The following is a 23,533-nucleotide window of genomic DNA, read 5'->3' on the forward strand; positions in this document are numbered from 1 at the left end:
CACTGCCCAATGGTATAAAATTATGTGACACCTGTGGTGTCAATGTGATCACTGCACCCCTAAATGAATTTATTGAGAGGTGTACTTTGTAAAATGAGGTCACTTATGGGGAAGGGGGGGGTGGGAGTTCAGCTGATCTGGCACCTCAGGGGCTCTACCAAGGTGACATGGCACCCTCAAACAAGTCCAACAAAATCTGAACTCCAATATGGAGCTTCTTCCCTTCTGAGCTTTGCACTATGCCTCAAAAGTAGTTTTTGACCTCATAACGGGTATCTGCGTACTCAGGAGAAATTGCACAACAAATTTTGGGGTCCATTTTCTCTAGTTACCCTTGAGAAAATGCAAAATTTTGTGCTAAAAAACATTCCTGCGGGAATTTTTTATTTTTTTTTTTCACGGCTCAATGTTGTAAGCTTCTGTGAAGCACCTGAGGGTTCAAAGTGCTCACCATACATCTAGATAAGTTCCGTGAGGGGTCTAGTTTCCAAAATGGTGTTACTTGTGGGGGTTTCCACTGTTTAGGTACATCAGGGGCTCTCCAAATGCAACATAGCATCCACTAATTATTCCAGCAAATTTTACATTCAAAAAGTCAAATGGCACTCCTTCCCTTCCGAGCCCTGCCATGCACCCAAACAGTGTTTCTTCCCCACATATGGGGTATCGGCTTACTCAGGAGAAATTGCACATCAAATGGTATGGGGCAATTTCTTCTTTTACTCTTCTGAAAATGCAAAATTGGTGGCTGAAAAACATTTTTGTGGGAAAAATGTGAAAATATTATCATCTTTACTGCTCAATGTTACAAACTTCTTTGAAGCACCTGGGGGATCAAGGTGCTCACCACCCATCTAGATAAGTTCCCTGAGGGGTTTAGTTTCCAAAATGGTGTCACTTGTGGGGGGTTGCCACTGTTTAGGCACATCAGGGGCTCTCCAAACATGACATGGCGTCCGTTAATTATGCCAGCAAATTTTACATTCAAAAAGTCAAATAGCCCTCATTCCCTTCCGAACCCTGCCATGCGCCCAAACAGTGGTTTTCCCCCACATATTGGGTATTGTTGTGCTAAAGAGAAACTGCACAACAAATTTTGGGGTCCATTTCCTCCTGTTACTCTTGTGAAAGTAAAAAAAAACGGGTCTAAAGTAACATTTTTGTAAAAAAAATTAAATGTTTATTTTTTCCTTCCACATTCCAAAAATTCCTGTGAAGCACCTGAAGGGTTAAGAAACTTCTTGAATGTGGTTTTGAGCACCTTGAGGGGTGACGTTTTTAGAAAGGTGTCACTTTTGGGTATTTTCTGTCATGAAGGTCCCTCAAAGTCACTTCAAAATATGATGTGAATGTGGCCCCTAAAAGAATGGTGTTGTAAAAATAAGAAATCAATGGTCAACTTTTGAACCTTAGAACTTCTTAACGAAAAAAAAATTTGGTTCCAAAATTGTGCTGATGTAAAGTAGACATGTGGGAAATGTTATTTATTAATTATTTTGTGTGACATATCTCTCTGATTTAAGGGCATAAGAATTAAAATTTGCAAAATTTTTGCCAAATTTCTGTTTTTTTTTCACAAATAAACGTAAGTCATATCAAATAAATTTTACCACAATCATGAAGTACAATATGTCATGAAAAAACATTCTCAGAATCACTGGGATCCGCTGAAGCGTTCCAGAGTAATTACCTCAAAGTGACAGTGGTCAGAATTCAAAAAATTGGCCTGGTCAGGAAGGTGAAAACAGGCTTTGGGGTGAAGGGGTTGAAGAAGTTGTCCACTAAATTTGGGTCTAAAGTAACGTTTCTGTGAAAACAGTTAAATGTTCATTGTTTTCTTTCACATTCCAAAAATTCCTGTGAAGCACCTTAAGGGTTAATAAACTTCTTGATTGTGGTTTTGAGCACCTTGAGGGGTGCAGTTATTAGAATGGTGTCACTTTTGGGTATTTTCTGTCATGAAGGTTCTTCAAAGTCACTTTAAAATATGATGTGAATGTGGCCCCTAAAAGAATAGTGTTGTAAAAATAAGAAATCAATGGTCAACTTTTAACCCTTATAACTTCCTAACAAAAAAAAAATGTGGGTTCCAAAATTGTGCTGATGTAAAGTAGACATGTGGGAAATGTTATTTATTAAGTATTTTGTGTGACTTATCAGTTTGAAAATTTCCGATTTTTTTTCACAAAGTAACAAGTCTTATCAAAGAAATTTTGCCACTATCATGAAGCACAATATGTCACAAAAAAAATAATCTCAGAATCAGTGGGATTCGTTGAAGCGTTCCTGAGTTATTACCTCATAAAGTCACAGTAGTCAGAATTGAAAAACTTGGCCCTGTCACGAAGGTGAAAACAGGCTCTGGCACGAAAGAGTTAATGGTCAATTTGGAAGTTGACAGGAATATTAGGACATGTGCACATGATCCGGACAGGCAATATACTTTATGATGTGTCCAAAATGATGCGTTATATGAACGCAGGTGAATCCGCATGTGTTCATTGAACCATGTGGATTCACCGCATTCAATACATTGTACTGAACTAATTTCTCTTGCGGAGACGAGCGACTCCGCAAGAGAAATTGACATGCCGCGGTCTGGAAAGATGTGCCGTATGGTAGCTTCTGTGGGTGATCTGCAGGTGCACAGGAATGCATAGTGGGCATTGGATTTCTACAAATCCCATCCACTATGCTGTAACATCTGGCCGCTGTGGGTTTAACGCTGCAGAGCACGCAGCGTCAAACCCACAGCGCTCCTGATCGTGTGCATATACCCTTATGAATATGAATTAGATCAGTAATAAAGGTGCCTATAGCCTGCTTTGGAGACATACTTTACCTCTATGTGCTTATGGATTAATATGATGGAACGTAGATATCTGATCTGCTCAAGAGTTTCAGGAATATCATGAAGTAGTGGCATTTTCTATCACATTGAGCGTAGTCTGAAAGTACCCAGCAGGCTGAAGCTTCTTTTACATACATTTTAGGAGTGTTTTTTTATAGGAAATCTGTCACCTTCAAAAAAATAAATAAATAAAGAGAAAGAAAAAAAAAACACCATTTACCTGCAGATATAGTGGTAATCTGAAGGTTAATAGCATTTGTATCATGTCTGGCAGGCTTACATGAAGTGCAGCTACAGGGAGAAAATAAAAGTTGTATTCTACCTGTAGCTGCTCTCTTCCAGTCATTGTGGCAGTGCAGGGAGCTGCTCGTCTCACGCTTACTACACAGTGAGCACGGCTGTAATCACTCCCTGGCACATTGATTGATAATCTGTTCTATACACACACATGCTGTAGAGCTGACTGTCAATCATTGTGTGTGGAGTGATTACAGTGCGCTTACTTTGTAGTGAGTAGTGACTACCTGCTTCCTGCACTGCTCCAATGACTGACGCGAGTGGCTGCAGAAAAATATATAACTTAATTTTCTTCCTTTATCTGATGTTCAAGTAAGCCTGCAGATTACTGCTATATCTACAGGTAAATAGCTTTTTTTTTAGGTGACAAGTTCCCTTTAATTTGTGTTATTTTGTACAATTTTTTATTTTTTTTAATAAAAGCCTATGGAGTGTAATATCTGTAGAGAAATCAAACTCAATGCCTAGAGCATGCTAGGTGATGACAAAAATGCCAAGGAGCCCAAACAAATTGGGTTGGCCCAGATTCATCAAAGAGTTTACTTCAGAAATCGGGTGCAAAAACATTTTGTAAAGACGCAAAATTTAGGCGCAACTCGAGGTTGCGACCAAAATTATGCTACTTTTCGTGCCTTCACAACAATATTAGCTAGGAGCAATGAACTCTGCAAAAGCAAGTCCTGGCAGGGAGGGTTCATTACAAATGTCAGGAACAGGTTGAGAACAAAAGAAAGTCACCTGTAAGGTGCGGATTGCAAATGTTTATTTTGTCTCTAATCACTGTATGGTCTGCAAAGTCATGATGGTAATATTCTTGCTTGTGAAACAAGGACAATTGTTACCATTGTGGGGGTTATAGAGGGAGGTATAAGATCCGTGCAAAATCCCTTATTATTATTCCTTATTATAAACATAGACCTCCCTTTATATTATAAATACTGCTGTCCTTAATACACATCATCCTCCCTTATGATATGAAATCCACGTTTTCTTAATCTGTAAATGAACTGTTAAGATCTATGAGCCGGACACCGATCTGCATGAGAATCTGCTCCAGAGATTATTTTATATTAACCCCTTTAAACCCGAAGGTGGTTTGCACGTTAATGACCGGGCCAATTTTTACAATTCTGATCACTGTCACTTTATGAGGTAATAACTCTGGAACGCTTCAACGTATTCCCCTGATTCTGAGATTGTTTTTTCATGACATATTGTACTTCATGATAGTGGTAAAATTTCTTTGATATCACCTGCGTTTATTTGTGGGGAAAAAAAACCCGGAAATTTGGCAAAAATTTAGAAATTTTCAAAATTTTAATTTTTATGCCCTTAAATCAGAGAGATACATCTCACAGAATAGTTAATAAATAACATTTCCCACATGTCTACTTTACATCAGCACAAATTTGGAACCCAAATTTTTTTAATTATTATTAGGGAGCTATAAGGGTTAAAGTTGACCAGAGATTTCTAATTTTTACAACAAAATTTACAAAACCATTTTTTTAGGGACCACATCACATTTGAAGTTCACTTTGAGGGGTCTTTATGACAAAAAATACCCAAAAGTGACACCATTCTAAAAACTGCACCCCTCAAGGTGCTCAAAACCACATTCAATAAGTTTATTAACCCTTCACGTGCTTCACAGGAATTTTTGGAATGGAGGAAGAAAAAAAAAAATGAACATTTAACTTTTTTTTTTTTTTTTTTTTACAAAAATGTTACTTTAGACACCATTTTTTTTTTTATTTTCGCACCGGTAACAGGAAAAAATGGACCCCAAAATTTGTTGTGCAATTTTCCCTGAGCACACAGATAACCCATACGTGGGGAAAAAAACACTCTTTGGGCGCACGGCAGGGCTCAAAAGGGAAGGAGCGCCATTTGACTTTTGTAAAATTTGTAAAATTTGCTTGAATAATTAGCGGACGCCATGTTGCTTTTGGAGAGCCCCTGATGTGCCTAAACAGTGGAAAAAGTGACACCATTTTGGAAAATAGACCCCTCAGGGAACTTATCTAGATGTACAGTATGGTGAGCACTTTGAACCCCCAGGTGCTTCACAGAAGTTTATAACATGGAGCCGTGAAAATAAAAAAAAAAAAATCAAACTTTCCACAAAAATGATCTTTTAGCCCCAAATTTTTTATTTTCACAAGTGTAAGAGATGAAAATGGAACCTAAAAACTGCTATGCAATTTCTCCTGAGTACGCCAATACCCCATATGTGGGGAAAATACACTGTTTGTGCGCACGTCAGGGTTCAGAAGGGAAAGAGCACTGTGTGACTTTTTGAACGCAAAACTGGCTGGAATCAACAGCGGATGCCATGACGCAGTTCGGGAGCCCCTGATGTGCCTAAATAGTGGAAAACCCCCACAATTGACTCCATTTTGGAAACTAGACCCCTCAAGGATTATAGTGTACATTTTGAACCCAGAGGTACGACAGAATTTGATAACATTAGGTCACCATATTGAATAAGTTGTCATTAGTCATGAGCACAAGTCCTCGCCACTTGAGTTTGCATCGTGTACTCGGGTATGCACCAAGTATCATGGGTGCTCGATTAACATGTTCGAGTCCCTGCCCCGCATGTTTCATGGTTGTTAGACACCCAAAAAAAAAAAACATGCGGGGGATCGCTCGTGCATGGCAGGCGATCCCAGCAACATTTTTTTTTTGGCCGCGAAGCATATGGGACAGAGACTCGAGGATGTCACTCGAACACCTGCGATACTCCATGCATACCTGAGCACCTGATGCAAACTCAAGTAGCGAGCACACTGGTCGCCATATCATCATCATTTTTTCTTTACTTTAGAAAAAATCCCAACCCTAACTCCAACCCTAACCGCAACGCTAACCCTAACCCTAGCGTTTATTTTTTATGCCATTCCTCGTGTGGTGTAAGTGATTAGGCGACTTTATTTTTTGGTTCGGTGCGATTGCAGTGATACCAGATTCATATCGGGTATTTATGATTGACAGCTGTCACACAATAAAATACGCTTATTTTTTTGAAAAGACTAGTTTTTGCATCGCCATATTTTGAGTGCTAGAATTTTTCCATATCATGGCCGACAGAGTCATGTGACGGCTTCTTTTTTGCGGGTGTGGCGCACTGCTGTGCATTGGTGCCACAGATCCTAGAGGGGTGCATGGACGGATTCCTCCACAAGAGGCCCTCACAGCATACACACACCTCCACTTTCCACCTCAGACCACCAGAGGGAGCCCGTTAGGGATATAAATAGGGATGGTGGAGCTAGGCAGTTCAGTCAAGTCTGTAAGCAGTCTAGAGAACAGTTTCCTCAGGGGACAGAGGTAGTTCCAGTCCCTCTAGAGAGAGTTCAGACTCAGAGCTCAGACTAGTGAGCCTAAGGCGTGCCGACGCCATAAGAGCGGTGAAGAGTAGCGAGGCCTACTGCCAGTGTGAAGCCTAGCAAGGGCCCTGAGCGGCCAAAGGCAAGTGGAGTAAGCGAGCTACAGCCAGCTCACCCCAAGACCATTTACCGGACACCGGGTCCGCGTCTGCAGGGATCTCTACGACCAGCTGAAACTACCGGAACCCCTGGCGAACTACATGTCCCAGGAACACCAGAAGCTGACCGTTATCCCAGGGTCAGGAATCACAGAAGCCCAAGAGACCAGGGAGTGTGAACTCCATCAGAAGGCCCTACTACCAGGGCAGCAGGTGCAAGACAGAGACCAAGTTAGGCCTAGCTTCAGGCCGGTCATAAACTTATCAGGAAGAGGCAAGAAACAGGAGGCCCCACACCCGCTCACTGGGTAGAGTCCTGAAATGCACCCTTCACCCTACAGTGCCCTGGATCGTGCCTGAAACACCATCAGTAAAGGTACTGTAGTGAACTGTTGTGAGTGTGCCTATTCTTCCTCTGACCCGGCTGGGTCCCCTCTGTCCTGCATCCCTTTTCCTACGCTGCCCTGAGGCCCCGCTTCACCTGTGGGGAGCCGCACCAACTAAGCTGCCTGACCACCGGCCTCAGAGGACTGTAGCAGCGCTGGTGATCCTTACCAGACACCACGGGTGGAGTCACGAACTTTTCCTATCCCATATAACTTTCCCCATTGCTTGCTTTTTAAGAGTGACCCCAGGCTACGGCCTCGGGAGCCGGCCACCGCAGCATCCCCCCAAAACTAACAACAAGGCCCGGGCGCCGAGTCGTCCCCATCCCCTGGGCGCATCACGGGACAAGTTGATGTTTTTATTGGTACCATTTTTCGGGCATGTGACATTTCTTGATCTCTTTCTATTTCGATTTTTGGGAGGCAGAATAAACAAAAACCAGCAATTCTGGAATTGCTTTTTTATTTATTTTTTTTCTACCGTTCCGCGTGTCGTAAAATTGTCAAGGTAGCTTTATTTTTAAGGTCGGTAGGTTTACAGCTGTACCGCATTTGTATAGTTTTTTATGTTTTGGCGCTTTTACGCAATAAAACTATTTTCTAGAAAAAGCTATTTTTTTGCATCGCTAAAATTCTGAGAGCTAACACTTTTATTTTTGGGATGATGGAGCTGTATGGCAGCTTGTTTTTATGCGGGACAAGATGACGTTTTCAGCGGTACCATATTTATTTACATTCGTCTTTTTGATCGCGTGTTATTCCATTTTATGTTTGGCGGTATGATGATAAAACATTGTTTTTTGCTTCGTTTTTTTTTTTTTTTTTTTTTTACCGTGTTCACTAAAAGGGTTAACTAGTGGGACAGTTTTATAGGTCAGGTCGTTCCGGATGCGGCGATACCAAATATGTGTACTTTTATTGGTTTATTTTATTTTTTTCATAATAAATAAATATTATGGGTACAATATATTTTAATTTTTGGGGGATTATTTTTTGTTTCATTTTTTTTTATTTATTTTTTCACTTTCCAACCCTTTTTTTACTTTTACACTATTTCCCTCTATGTTTCTTTCACTTTTTGCAGCCTGATCGGCTGCATAGCATAGAGAGCAGTAGCTCCCTATGCCATGCAGCCTTTCAGCGCTGCACACAGGGGAGACATTACCATGGTCATGCACTGCCTCCTAGTGACCCGGATGTTGTCATGACGACATCGGGTCATCATGACAACATCCGGAAGCCGCCACAGACATCGCTGGAGGCCGGAGAGGGGGCGAGTACCGGCGCTTATGTGTCACCCAGGGGGAATATAGGGGACTCGGTACCCGGGCCTTTTACCTTGTTTAGGAGGTCACGGCAGTCGGCTCCCGGGCCCGTACTCTGGGTCCCTCTTTAAAAAGGGGTTTTCGTGTACAGTTTGTCTCGTGACTAGTGTTGAGCGATATCAGGAAATATCGTATCGGATTGGATCGGACCGATACTCAAAAAGTATCGGATATCGCCGATTCCGATACCGGAAACCAATGCAAGTCAATGGGACACTAATATCGGAATGAAAATAAACCCTTTCTTTCCTTGTAGGTTAATTCTACATGAAGTAAAACAACTAAGAATAATGTAGAATGACATGAAAAGCCGGCAATTCATCAACGGCATACACCGGTACCCGACAATTTACAACAGAAAGAATAGAGCATCACACATAGATTAGATAGATAGAAACATGTCAGTCACATATATATGAAGTACAGTGACAGTGTTGCTTACTGTACTTGTCATTTAGTGTAAAGGATTTATATAAAAAAATAATAGTGTTTTCATGCACCGTCTCTTTAAGAAAGCCGGCCGGCAATTCAGCAGCGGTACCCGACAATTTATAACAGACAGAATAGAGCATCACGCATAGATTAGATAGATAGAAACATGTCAGTCACATATATATGAAGTACAGTGATAGTGTTGATTACTGTACTTGTCATTTAGTGTTAAGGATTTATTTTAAAAAAAATTGGCGTGGGGTTCCCCTTAATTTTAGTCTCTAGCGGAGGTTAAGCAGACAGCTGGGGCAGATGTTTGAAGCCTGGGAAGGGGGTAATACCCACGGAGCTTCCCAGGCTACTAATATCAGCCCCCAGCTGAATACCTAGCCTTTACTAGCTATTAAAATAGGGGACCCCCCCCCAAAAAATGACGTGGGGTCCCCCCTATTTTAATAGCTAGCAAAGGCTAGGCAGACAGCTGGGGGCTGATATTAATAGCCCAGGAAGGGTACCATGAATATTGGCCCCCTCCCAGGCTAGAAACACCAGCAGTCAGCCGCCCCAGAAATGGCGCATCCATAGGATGCGCCAATTCTGGCACTTAGCCTCGCTCTTCCCACTGCCCTGTAGCGGTGGCAGTGGGGTAATAGGGCTGGGGTTGATGTCAGCTTATAATGCCAGCTGACATCAAGCCCAGGTTAGTAATGGAGAGGCGTCTATAAGACACCCCCATTACTAACCCCATAGTCAAAGTTAAAAAAAAACACAAACACCCAGAATAAAGTCCTTTAATTGAAATAAACACACAATTCTTTATTGTTCTAAATTAAACCATACTTACCGTCACGCCCATTCCAGCTGAAGCCAACGATCTCCTGCAATAAAAGAAAAATAATAAAGCAACCTCATCCTTACCTTTCCATGGTTCCCACGACAGCTTCAGCTCTGCTACATAGAGATGACAGGCTGGACCGCAGCAGAACGCTGCCATCCAGCCTGTCATCCTGCAGACACTGAGAAGCGCAGGCATGCTTGTGCTCCTCAGTGTCTCTCTGTGACGGCATCCAGATGAGCCGAGGTCATGTCCAATGAACTCGGCTCACCTCATGCACGTCACTGACAGCGTGGGAAAATTCTCACGCTGAAGCGCTGAGTGCAGGAGAATTTTCCCACGCTGTCAGTGACGTGCATGAGGTGAGCTGAGTTCATTGGACATGACCTCGGCTCATCTTTATGCCGTCACAGAGAGACACTGAGGAGCGCAAGCATGCCTGCGCTTCTCAGTGTCTGCGGGATGACAGGCTGAATGGCAGCGTTCTGCTGCGGTCCAGCCTGTCATCGATGTAGCAGAGCTGAAGCTGTCGTGGGATCCATGGGAAGGTAAGGATGCTTCCTGCACAAAGCACCAGGTGTCAGCTGTGACAATCACCTGCCCCCCGGCGGTGATCGCTCCGCTTGTGTGCGGACGCAATCGCCTCACGCGTAATAGTACATAGCTGGTCCATAAGTCCCAGTGCACAGCTACGTACTATGATATGTCACAGAAAATGGTTAATAAATAACATTTCCCACATGTCTACTTTACATCAGCAGAATTTTGGAACCAACATTTTTTTTTGTTAGGAAGTTCTAAGGGTTAAAAGTTGACCAGCGATTTCTCATTTTTCCAACAAAATTTACAAAACCATTTTTTTTTTATGGACCACATCACATTTGAAGCGACTTTGAGGGGCCTTTAGGACAGAACATACCCCAAATTGACACCATTGTAAAAACTGCACCCCTCAAGGTGCTCAAAACCACATTCAAGAAGCTTATTAACCCTTTAGGTGCTTCACAGGAATTTTTTGGAATGTGGAAGAAAACAATGAACATTTAACTTTTTTCACAGAAATGTTACTTTAAACCAATTTTTTTTTATTTTTGCAAGGGTAACAGGAAAATAATGGACCACAAAATCTGTTATGCAATTTTCCTTGAGCAAGTCAATACCGCATATGTGGGGGAAAACTACTGTTTGGGCACACGGCAGGGTTCGGAAGGGAAGAAGCACCATTTGACTTTTTGAATGTAAAATTTGCTTGAATAATTAGCGGACGCCATGTTGCGTTTGGAGAGCCCCTGATGTGCCTAAACAGTGGAAACCCCCCCACAAGTGACACAAATTTGTAAACTATACCACTCAAGGATTTTATCAAGGGGTATAGTGGACATTTTGAACCCAGAGGTACGACACAGAATCTGATAACATTACGTCATCATATTGAATAAGTTGTCATTAGTTTTGAGCGTAAGTGCTCGCTACTTGATTTTGCATCGGGTGCTCGGGTATGCACCATGTATCGCGGGTGCTCAAGTGACATGCTCGAGCCCCCGCCCGCATGTTTCACGGTTGTTAGACACCCCAAAAAAAAAAAACATTGCTCGTGCATGGCAGTCGATCCAGCGTGGTTTTTTTTGGCTGTATAACAGCCGAAAAACATATGAGGCAGAGAATTGAGCATGTCACTCGAGCACCTGCGATACTCAGTGCATACTGGAGCACCCGATGCATACTCAAGTAGCGAGCACTTCCTCTCAACACTAGTTGTCATATCGTGATCATTTTTTTTCTTTACTTTTGAAAAAATCCCAACCCCAACCCTAGCACAACCCCAGGGTTTATTTTTTACACCGTTCCTCCTGCGGTATAAGTGATTTGACGACTTTATTCTTCAGGTGGGTGCGATTACCAGATTTATATTGGGTTTTTATGTTTGGCAGCTGTCAGACACTAAAAGACGCTTTTTTTTCGTAAAGACTAGTTTTTGCAAACATTTTTCCATATTTCGGCCGACAGTCATGTAAGGGCTTGCTTTTTGGAGGGACAAGTTGACATTTTCATTGGTACCATTTTCGGGCACGTAACATTTTTCGATTGCTTTCTATTCCGATTTTTGCGCATGATTTATCTAACTTCCTGATGCCTGGTGACCCGGATTATGTCATGACGACATCGGTTCATCATGGCAACGATCGGGACCCCGCGCACACAACGCGGGGTCTCCGATCAAAGGTAAGAGGGGCGTGTTACCTCTGCTTGCACCAGAAATGCTGCGATCGCCACATTTCGGGGGTTAATGTGCCCGAAGCGGTGCGGGACAGCTCGTGGCACATAGTGCTGGGTGTCAGCTGTTAGAATCAGCTGACACCTGTGTGGGCACGATCGCTGAGCGTAATAATCTGTACCTTGGTCATTAAGGTCCAGGCAGTGGCATACCGCCAATGGCGGTAGGCCACGCCACTGCTATGGGGCCCGTGAGCCAGGGGGGGCCCGAAGTAGCGGGGAAATGAGGATAGGTGAGTATTGTATTTACAGGGGGAGGGGAGGTTGTGGCGGCGGAGGAGCAGGCATACGCAGTAGCTGCTGCTGCAGCTACCACGTGTGCCCGCTGCTAAAGGGAAATTAATTTTCTTCCTCTTCACTCCCATGGGCGTGTAGAAGAACGAATATTCATTCTCTTTAGCAGCGGGCATGGAGGAGCACTGAGCCGCGGCTCCTGCTGACTGTGCCCGCTACCATAGAGAATGCATATTGACTCTTCTCCATGCCCATAGTCCCAGCGTGGAGAGGAGTGAATATGCCGACTGCTCACATCAGCATCTGAGAGCGCGCGCTGCTCAGATGCTCACATGACCTGTTGGCAGACAGGAAACAGCGCTGGAGCAGAGGTGAGGAAGGATGGGGAGTATAAGTGTTTATTTGTTTTATGTGTGTGGGAATGAGGGGTGCCACGCATACCAGGATTGGGGGATGAGGGAGCCGTGCGTACCAGAATGGGGAAATTTACCAGTAGCTGCTGCATTTCCCACCCTAGGCTTATACTCAGGTCGTCTTATTTATTTATTTATTTGGGGGGGGGGGGGGTCACCATACTTTGCCCAGGGAGTTGAGGTGGGGTACAATAGGGTCATTATACTGTGCATGTGGAGAAATGCACCATCGTGGGTATCATACTGTGTTTGGGGGGCACTTTTATTGGCACCATACTTTATGGGGGCAATGAAAGAAGAATCTAGGATTTCAGCAGGAGGAAAATTACTATGTAAGGGCTGGAAAATTGTGAGATCTGCTCTTCTATGTCACAGACAAATATTTATTTATTTTTTGTGGGAGGGGTAGGGGGGCCCAATTAGAGCTTCTGCTATGGGGCCCCATGAATTCTATGTATGCAACTGGGCCCAGGGGGCGTAATAATACGTATCTGTGCCATGTCAGAATGGGGTTAAAGGAGACTTTACCAGTGTGAGACATGTAACTAACACAGGACGGCACTTTGTCTCCTTACAAACACATTTGCTGCAGCTCTCACAGCTCTGCTGTATTGTAACCCTGTCTGCCTGTGAGATGGAAGCTGAGAAGAACCTGCAGATGTGTCAGGTATAATCACACACAGCTCTGCAGTGAGATCAGGAGAGCAGAGAGCGGCCGTCACACATCACACTGGTAACACCGCCTTTCATTTATTATAATCTCTGGAGCAGATTCTTATGTAGATCAGTGTCCGGCCCATAGTCTTGAGCAGCTCATTTACATATAAGAAAAATACATTGATCTCTCTGGAATAAGACAATGAATCGCTGATATCAAGGTGTCATTGTATTCAGCTTCCTATGACCTACATGCCCATATAGACTGGCATGATGCCACTTTAAAAAAAAATTCACTTTAAGGGCACAGCCATAAAACACAGACTACGATTGCATCGCAATTCTTGGACTGGCAGTCTGCTCTCCTGACCTGAACATTATAGCATGTATTTCTATGCAGCTGTCATGCTCGGGTCAGGAGAGCCACCAGCCAGTCCAAGCATTGCGATGTAATCGTTGTCCATGTTATACAGCTGTCTGGCTGCACCCTAAAACATACTTTGTACCTTCAGAGTTCTATTGCTAATAGTCAATTGAAAGAAAAAAATCCACAGAGAGAAGAAATAAGATGCAATAAGGTCCGTTTCTCAAGGATGCAAAAATTCACATGGATTTGTGACTATAGCCAAAGTTCACATTCCCATTAAATTTAGAGGAATAGACAAATTGAATTCATGTGCAAAATGGATACAAATGAAAGCAGAGCCCCCCACTGACTATTATAGGGTTTGGCTGGGTCCGTTCTGTGCCATGTTGTAGAATGGTAGAAGGTGGTGCATCCTGACGACTTTTTCTTGCGTTCTAAAACACCTAAGCGAAACCCCATGAAGGTCAGTGGGGGTCTCTGCTCTCAGTAGCAGCAGTTATACAGCGGATCCGTTTTGTACACGAGTTCCGTTTGTTTTTCTAAATGGGACGAGAGAGAGGAAATGTGAACGTCCTGCAGATTACAATGTTCATAGTTGCGATCCAGCGGTGCAGCTTGCAGGTCACAGCTGTCAGACATTTATTAATGTGTCAGAATTTTGCGGTACATTTTATCGCAATACGATTAGATGTTTTACCAAGGGATGTGCAACATTTTTTAAATATGGACAGCACCGTGGCTCAGTGGTTAGCAAATCCCACCAAGGACAACATCTGCAAGGAGTTTGCATGTTCTCCCTGTGTTTGCATGGGTTTCCTCCGGGTTCTCCAGTTTCTTCCCACACTCTAAATACATACTGATAGGGAATGTAGATTGTGACCCCAATGGGGACAGCAATGATAACATCTGTAAAGCGTTGTGGAATTAATGGCGCTATATAAGTGAGTAAAATAAATAATTCATATCGTAGATGTCACTCAAGTTTAGCTCATTGATCAATCTGTACTTATCAGAGAATAAAAAGCAGCGGGGCCACAATCCTATGAATATTAGACTGCAAGAAATGACGTTGAAGCTGTGTTAGTGGTGTGAATCTGGAGGAAGTGTGAATGATGCCATCCTCATGGCTCCTATTAATACTGTGACAGGAGGCCAGAAATAAGCAGCTGCAGACATTGTGCTTCCTGGAGAGGCGGGGAGAGGCTTTCCTTCTCCTTCTCATGCTGCTCAGCAATCTCAGGTTGTATGATCCTGAAGACTATGCGCTCAGCCCTGCTCTCCCATCTACCATCACAGCCTCATATTCTTATTGTGGAGACCCCCTTTCCGAGCTGGGGGTGTACTGGTATTACAGCATTGATAGAATGTGCACATAAAAGCAACATCTGGTAAACAAGTCATTAAATAGGGGCTGGAGAGAGGTGGGGACACAACCAGGCTGCTGTCATTTCATTTTGTTCTATTACAAAAAGCCAGGAGCTGCAGTTCTTTCCAGCAAAAGCCGGGAAAGCAAAGAGGCTGATGACAAGCGGAGGCTGATGACAAGCGGAGGCTGCGCCAGGGGCTGCGGTGCGGGTAAGTCACTAGAGCATTATCATCAATTATATACCGAGCCGGCGTGCAGACGTCTGCTGTGTACCAAGAATTACAACATCTGTTTACGCAGAAAAGATACAACATTAAAAAAAGATAAATATTCTAATAAAACAGCAGAAGGGATGACCCTGTTCCTTAGAGCTTACAATCTAATCTGCGTGTTTAAATGCTCCTTCTGTCTTACTCTAGTTGGTAGAAGATAGGTGGGGGATGTATTATATCTGGTGCTGAAACTGATAAAGTTAAGTATGTCGTATGCCGAAAGCTTTTCATGTCCAGATGGTTGTCAGGTTGATGTATTGTGACTTCCGTATGAAACTGATGTGGTGCCGCATGGTCCGCTTTCTGTTCTGTCAGTGGTGACATTGGTAAGGACAAGTAATTAAAGGGGAATTTCATGTGTACTAAAAAGAGAACATAGTACTTTTATATATAAACACTTCCTAATTTTCACATCTGTAACACATACAAGTATATGCCGATACCAACAAGTGATATGTGGACACATACATGAAAATGGCAATGGAAAGACATTCCAACTTGCAAATCCCCCTCATCTTACCACTACTACAAGATCCGTTCTTCTGGGATAAGTTTGTGCACTCCTTTTGCATGACACAATTCCAGTATCCTCTCTTAGGCCTCATTCACATGTCCGTGAAAAAAATTGTACCAGTGTAATCAGTGATTTGGCTCAGAGTGTCATCCATGTGTCCCTTTTTACCATCAGGGTGTCATCAGCGTATGGTCCGTGTGTCCCTTTTTACCATCAGGGTGCATCAGTGTATGGTCTGTGTGTCTGTTTTTACCATCAGGGTGTCATCAGTGTACGGTCTGTGTGTCTGTTTTTACCATCAGGGTGTCATCAGTGTACGGTCTGTGTGTCTGTTTTTACCATCAGGGTGTCATCAGTGTACGGTCTGTGTGTCTGTTTTTACCATCAGGGTGTCATCAGTGTATGGTCTGTGTGTCTGTTTTTACCTTCAGGGTGTCATCAGCGTATGGTCCGTGTGTCCCTTTTTACCATCAGGGTGTCATCAGCGTACGGTCCATGTGTCCCTTTTTACCATCAGGGTGTCATCAGCGTACGGTCCGTGTGTCCATTTTTCACCATCAGTGTATCATCCATGTGTCCCTTTTTACCATCAGGGTGTCATCAGCGTATGGTCCGTGTGTCCCTTTTTACCATCAGGGTATCATCAGCGTACGGTCCATGTGTCCCTTTTTACCATCAGGGTGTCATCAGCGTACGGTCCGTGTGTCCCTTTTTACCATCAGGGTGTCATCAGCGTACGGTCCATGTGTCCCTTTTTACCATCAGGGTGTCATCAGCGTACGGTCCGTGTGTCCATTTTTCACCATCAGTGTATCATCCATGTGTCCGTTTTTACCATCAGGGTGTCAGTGCTTTTCAAAGATGGATAAATAGAGATTTCTCCTATTCTTGAAAAGTTAAGTGTGAACAGCACAAGGACCATACACTGATGCCATAGACTTGTATCGGCTCTTGTCATCCTCGATACCAGAGAAAAAACAGATGTCTCTGTTTTGCACGGACACAAGTTCTCTGAAAAGACATGATTGTGTGAATAACACCATAGAACACGTACCCATTATAATCTATCTGTGGAAAAAAAAAAGTTCTTATTTATGCAACACAGATGTGTGAATGAGGCCTTAATATTTCTGCTCCAAGGTGACCAATTGCAATGGCTGCAAAGTGGGTATTACCATCTGAAATATTAGGGAATGCTGAAATTATTTGTTATAAATCATGCCTAGTACTTTTTCCAGGACCACCACCTAATGTATAGGGGACATCTTCTCCCCTCTTCTTCAGCCATGTATGCTACTCTCTCCTTTGTAGTAAACAGTTGTAAAACTACAATGCACTTCTACTTTCTGCACCTCATCTAATACTAAGTACCCTATGGAGGCCAGCAGACCCCCATTTATAGGGTTCCTAGAGATGGACACACAGTGCATTGTTAAAATTAATCCAACTCTGCTCCACTCCCTTTTTACATAGAAAATACATGTATTTTGCCATTAGACAGGGTCAAGCAGGTCTGTCACCGGATGGTTGGCTGCACAGAAAGGCAACCTGTTCCACAGGTTGTGCACCCCTGTCCTAAGGTGAAGTTCATATGTTATGTCCTTTTTATGTTTATGGCTGGATGACTGTTTATATAATTCTACATATTTCCAAATAATTAGTTGCTTTTTTTTTTTTGTTTTTTTTGTAAACAAAACGCCACACATAGCCTAGCTATAATATATTGTATGGCAAAACTAAGGCCCAAGTCAACATTTGTGGTTGTTTTTTTTTTTTTTTAACTTTTTATCTTTTTTATCTTCCAATATTCATTGGCTTTTTTTTTTGCACCAAATTCTTCAAAATGGCAAACGTAGTTCATGAATTTTGTGGAAAATAAAAAACAGTTCTCTTTTTTGCCTTTGACCTGTTAGGTTACGTGCACACGGTCAGAAATGGTTCCAGATTGGACGCAGTGCACTTGCGTTGTGTGCAATCCGCAGCTGCCAGATGTTACATCGTAGTGGATGGGATTTGTAGAAATCCCATGCCCACTATGCGTCTCCGTGCACCTGTGGATCACCCACGGACACTTACATGCGGCGCATCTTTCCAATCCACAGCAGGTCAATTTCTCTTGCGGAGTCGCTAGTCTCCGCAAGAGAAATTCTATCAGTGCGATGTATAGGATGCGGTGAGTCCACATGGTTCAATGAACACATGCGGATCACTTGCGTGCAGCGCTTTGGAAGCACCATCAGTATGCCGCGTTCAAAGCGCTGCCAGAAAGGATCGTCTGCACATACCGTTAGGCTACGTGCCCACGATGCAGAAATGCTGCATATTTTTTACACTTGTGTCAGGTCACATGACTGAATGACGTCACCGCAGGTCCTTCACAACAGCGCGAGCAATGCAAGACACCGGACGGAGCAGACAAAACACCGGGAGGACAACGGAAGGTGAGTATAATCTTTATTTTTTATTTTAAATTCTTTTTTTTTTTTTTTTTACAGTTTCTATGGTACCCAGGTCTGCATGAGAGTCTCCTCTCCTCCAGACCCGGGTACCATCCGCACATTGAAACGCATAATATCCGTGAGTACAAATGTACAGACACGGATTATATGCGTCTCAATGCAAGTCAATGGCGGCCATTCCGCTGCGCTTCCCAAAATTAATGAACATGCTGCGGAAAAATCCGCAGCATGGGCATTGACATTGCGGCTTGTCATTGGGGACCATGGGGGGCGGATTACCAAGCGGTTATGCTGCGGAAATTCCGCAGCATAAACGCTTGGAAAACGCAGTGGGCACACAGCCTCAGGAGACTTTCTATTGCAAAAAGTCGCATGTTCGGCTGAAATGTCAAAATGTATGCCAAAACATCTGGCATAAATAAAATCAATCAGAGAAGGCTGGAATACATTTGCGCCAAAATGTTTGAACTTTAAGAAGTTGCAAATAATGAATCAAAAAAGCAGGGGAACAAATAAAACAGAATAAACAAAAAATGATTAAGAAAAAAAAGGCACAAACAGGTGAAAAACACCAAAAACTAGAAAGAAAATGAGCAAATTCAATAATGAAGCAGTCAGAGAGAGGGTTGTAGTAATATCAAGGCTCCCCCTCCTCTCCTGAGGGGGCTGTAGATCACTATATTAACATTGAGGTGCAGCCATGCTGAAACTGGCCTGATTTATTTAATTTTACTCACTTATATTGCACCATTAATTCCAGGCATCATCATCACTGTCCCCATTGGGGCTCACAATCTACATCCTCTCTCAGTATGTCTTTGGCGTGCGGGAGGAAACTGGAGAACCCGGCGGAAACCCACACAAACACAGGGAGAACATACAAACTCCTTGCAGATGTTGTCCTGGGTGGGATTTGAACCCAGGACACCAGCACTACAAAGCATCAGTGCTAACCACTGAGCCACCGTGCTGATGTACAGAATAGTAACACACAGTATATATTGCTATTGTGCATTTTGTAAAGTGGATTCATAATTTAATTAAAATAATGATTTTAATGTAATAGCTGGTGATCTATTATTGCCATCAGCATACTTTCATCCCTGTGTCAGATACAATTGTGTCTACTTGTAATAGCCATTAATAGCTTAATAAGTCTGAGCCTACGTCCACAAATGTTGGCAGACTTCACTTTGTTTTCCACCTGTGGAGGCAGACACACACACACAGAGGTGGCACCGTGCTGCCCTCGTGACTTATATGACCTGAACTGTTAATGGAAACTGCATAGCTCCATCATCCTATTTACTCATCAGCCGGCATGTGATGAAGCCATTCCCATTATAATGAATTCCAGATGCTTGTCTTTTATGGCATAGGCGGCCAGTGTTTAGTGTAGAATTGTGGATATAGCACGGTACTGATGAGATGTGGTCACTGAGCATTTACTCTAGTGACACCGTACTGTATATAAAGCCTGGCCTTGTGTAACTAATGGGAATGCTAACCTGTAACCAACATAACCTGTACTTGCCGAATAGCAAATATGGTTTATTTTAATACTTTTCTCCATTGTCAAAAGCTATGCTTGCTGTCATGGAATAGAAACGTTCTTTATATTTAGATGCTGAATCTTGACCTAAACATAACTGCAGCTGTAACGTATCCAGTCTGGGCAATTCTCTGTGCAACCAAGACTACATTAGTGTGATAGACCGGCATACTGATCAGACAGTGCCCTGCCCCATTATTGGTAAATCTCCATTGTATCAAACCCTCATCTGTATAAAAGTATTAGGCTGTGTGCCCACGATGCGTTTTTTAAGCGTTTCCGCAGCGGCAAAAACGCTTCAGAAGCGCTTAAAAAACGCATGGTAGAAGGTCTGCAATGTCCCCAATGATAATCCGCATGTGCTGTGCACATGCTGTGGAAATTTCCGCTGCGGATTATCATTGCGGAAAAAAACGCAGCACTACCAATTATTTTGCGGAAGTGCTACGTTTTCGCCGCCATTGACTTGCATTAGATCGCATGGATTACGCATCACTGCATCTGTAGTTGCGCATTCCATGCGTTCCAATGTGCGGATGGTACCCAGGTCTAGAGGACAGGAGACTCTCCTCCGGACCCGGGTATCATAGAAACTGTAAAAAAAAGAATAAAATAAAAAATAAAGATTATACTTACCTTCTGACGGCCCCCGATGCACTCGTCCTCTCATGCCGGCAGATCGCGATAGACTGAAGGACCTGCGCTGACGTCATAGTCATGTGACGGGTCACTCGACGCTGACGTGGGTCCTTCAGTGTACCGCTGCCGGGACGGTGAAGCAAGCCAGCGCGGGCCATCAGAGGGGAAGTATAGATTTATTTTTTGACATTCTCTCGGTCACACTATATAAATCCATGCTGTTTGCATGGATTTATATAGTGTGACCAAGTTGACAAGCACTTTCCAAGTGATGCTAAAATCGTTTGGAAAGCGCTTGTCAACCCGCATGCGGAAATGCATGTGAAGAACGCTTCACTTCCACCTGTCTCTGGCAGGAAAACGCATGTACAATCCGCATGCGTTTTTTTCTGCCAGGGAGATGCAGAAACGCTCAGGAAAAAATCCTGAGCATTTCTGCATCGTGGGCACATAGCCTTACAGTGGTGGCCAAAAGTATTGGCACCCCTGCAATTCTGTCAGTTAATACTCAGTTTCTTCCTGAAAATGATTGCAATCACAAATTCTTTGGTATTATTATCTTCATTTAATTTGTCTTCAATGAAAAAACACAAAAAGAATTGTCCTAAAGCCAAATTGGATATAATTCCACACCAAACCTAAAAAAGGGGGTGGACAAAAGTATTGGCACTGTTTGAAAAATCATGTGATGCTTCTCTAATTCGTGTAATTAACAGCACCTGTAACTTACCTGTGGCACCTAACAGGTGTTGGCAATAACTAAATCACACTTTTTGCCAGTTAACATGGATTAAAGTTGACTCAACCTCTGTCCTGTGTCCTTGTGTGTACCACATTTAGCATGGAGAAAAGAAAGAAGACCAAAGAACTGTCTGAGGACTTGAGAACCCAAATTGTGAGGAAGCATGAGCAATCTCAAGGCTACAAGTCCATCTCCAAAGACCTGAATGTTCCTGTGTCTTCCATGCGCAGTATCATCAAGAAGTTTAAAGCCCATGGCACTGTGGCTAACCTCCCTAGATGTGGACGGAAAAGAAAAATTGACGATAGATTTCAACGCAAGATTGTGCGGATGGTGGATGAAGAACCTCGACTAACATCCAAACAAGTTCAAGCTGCCCTGCAGTCCAAGGGTACAACAGTGTCAACCCGTACTATCCGTCGGCGTCTGAATGAAAAGGGACTGTATGGTAGGATACCCAGGAAGACCCCACTTCTTACCCTGAGACATAAAAAAGCCAGGCTGGAGTTTGCCAAAACTTACCTGAGAAAGCCTAAAACGTTTTGGAAGAATGTTCTCTGGTCAGATGAGACAAAAGTAGAGCTTTTTGGGAAAAAGCATCAACATAGAGTGTACAGGAAAAAAAAAAAAAGGCATTCAAAGAAAAGAACACGGTCCCTACAGTCAAACATGGCGGAGGTTCCCTGATGTTTTGGGGTTGCTTTGCTGCCTCTGGCACTGTACTGCTTGACCGTGTGCATGGCATTATGAAGTCTGAAAACTACCAACAAATTTTGCAGCATAATGTAGGGCCCAGTGTGAGAAAGCTGGGTCTCCCTCAGAGGTCATGGGTCTTCCAGCAGGACAATGACCCAAAACACACTTCCAAAAGCACTATAAAATGGTTTGAGAGAAAGCACTGGAGACTTCTAAGGTGGTCAGCAATGAGTCCAGACCTGAATCCCATAGAACACCTGTGGAGAGATCTCAAAATGGCAGTTTGGAGAACGCACCCTTCAAATATCAGGGACCTGGAGCAGTTTGCCAAAGAAGAATGGTCTACAATTCCAGCACAGCATAGTAAGAAACTCATTGATGGTTACCGGAAGCAGTTGTTCGCAGTTATTTTGGCTAAAGGTTGTGCAACCAAGCATTAGGCTGAGGGTGCCAATACTTTTGTCTGGCCCATTTTTGGAGTTTTGTGTGAAATGATCCATGATTTGATTTTTGCTTCATTCTCTTTTGTGTTTTTTCCTTGCAAGCAAATTAAATGAAGATAATAAGACCAAAGAATTTGTGATTGCAATCATTTTCAGGAAGAAACTGAGTATTATCTGACAGAATTGCAGGGGTGCCAATGCTTTTGGCCACCACTGTAAGCTAGATTCAAATATCGTTTTCGCCTACGTTCGGTGGCTCAGTCGGGGCTTCCATCCAATCCTCCGCAAAACGGAGTTCGGACATGTGCGCCGACGGGGCCATTGACTATAACTCTGCATACGGAGTCACCGTGTGCTCTGTTGTGCATCATTTTCGGCCGTATACACCTAGTTGAGGAGGGCACCAAGACATGGTAGACACCAATTGGCAAATACGTCCGAAAATTATGTAAGGCCTCTTTCATACGTCCGGATATTTCCAGTACTGGAAAAAACAGTACCGGAGATGTCCGTGTGTATGATACGTGTGCTGCATCAGTATCACATGTATCGGCGGCTGGGAATCAGTGTACAGTTAGCGCTGTTCCCAAGGGTCGGATGCTGAACACTGCCCTCATCATTGTTCCCTGCTGGAGCTGTGGTCAGTGCGAGCAAGGGACAATGTTGAGAGTAGTAGTGTCTGCTCACGCTGGGTCCGAAACCTGTATAAATAAGAATAAAATAAAAAAAATCCTTATACTCACCTGTCCTAATAACACTGATTACATAAATACATTTGGTGAAGAAATCCGCTTTGTGGTTCTTCTGTCATCAGCATTTGAAGTTTTCGGCTAATTAGATTTCGGTGTACAGGGGCCAGACTGTGCCTTGGGACTTCTCCTCCTTGTCTGTGATTCCCCACCCTTCCATCTACCTCTTCTGTTTGAATAGTGTAGATCACTGAAACCGTGACCTGTTAATCAAAGACTGGAGGCAGGTGGAGAATCACAGACAGGGAGGAGAAGGTCCAGTGCACAGTCCGGCCCCGGTGCACTGAAATCTAGTCAGCAGAAATTTTCAAATGGTGATTAAAGAAGAACCACAAAGAAGATTTCTTCACCAAAGGTATCGATTTAATCAGTATTACAGCCTTGTCTTTACATTACAAAATTGTGGTGACAGGTTTTCTTAAAAGGGGTTATCTGGGACTTTGCTTAATTTTTCCCTATGGGGTCCAAGAACCTACAGGCAGGTAGTTGCCTGTAGGTTCACAGACCACAGACAGCTCCTCCTGGCAATTCTGTTGCTTC

General features: G+C 43.3%; 2 protein-coding genes across 2 annotated transcripts in view; one reads left to right on the forward strand and one right to left on the reverse strand.

Moving 5' to 3' along the window:
- ANKRD22 (ankyrin repeat domain 22) overlaps window positions 1-23,533 on the reverse strand; it is an 89,076-nt gene that overhangs the window by 61,583 nt on the left and 3,960 nt on the right. The gene's annotated exons all lie outside the window — the stretch shown is intronic.
- The window catches only part of STAMBPL1 (STAM binding protein like 1), a 104,290-nt gene continuing 95,472 nt past the window's right edge, over window positions 14,716-23,533 (forward strand). Inside the window, exons 1-2 of the mRNA XM_073685522.1 lie at window positions 14,716-14,949; window positions 15,034-15,136. The gene's annotated coding sequence lies outside the window, so the exon portion shown is untranslated. The remainder of the gene's footprint in view (window positions 14,950-15,033; window positions 15,137-23,533) is intronic.

Source organism: Phyllobates terribilis, unplaced genomic scaffold, assembly GCF_046119375.1.
Source record: "Phyllobates terribilis strain yellow unplaced genomic scaffold, ASM4611937v1 Scaffold_5__5_contigs__length_657084704, whole genome shotgun sequence".
Lineage (NCBI taxonomy): Eukaryota > Metazoa > Chordata > Amphibia > Anura > Dendrobatidae > Phyllobates > Phyllobates terribilis.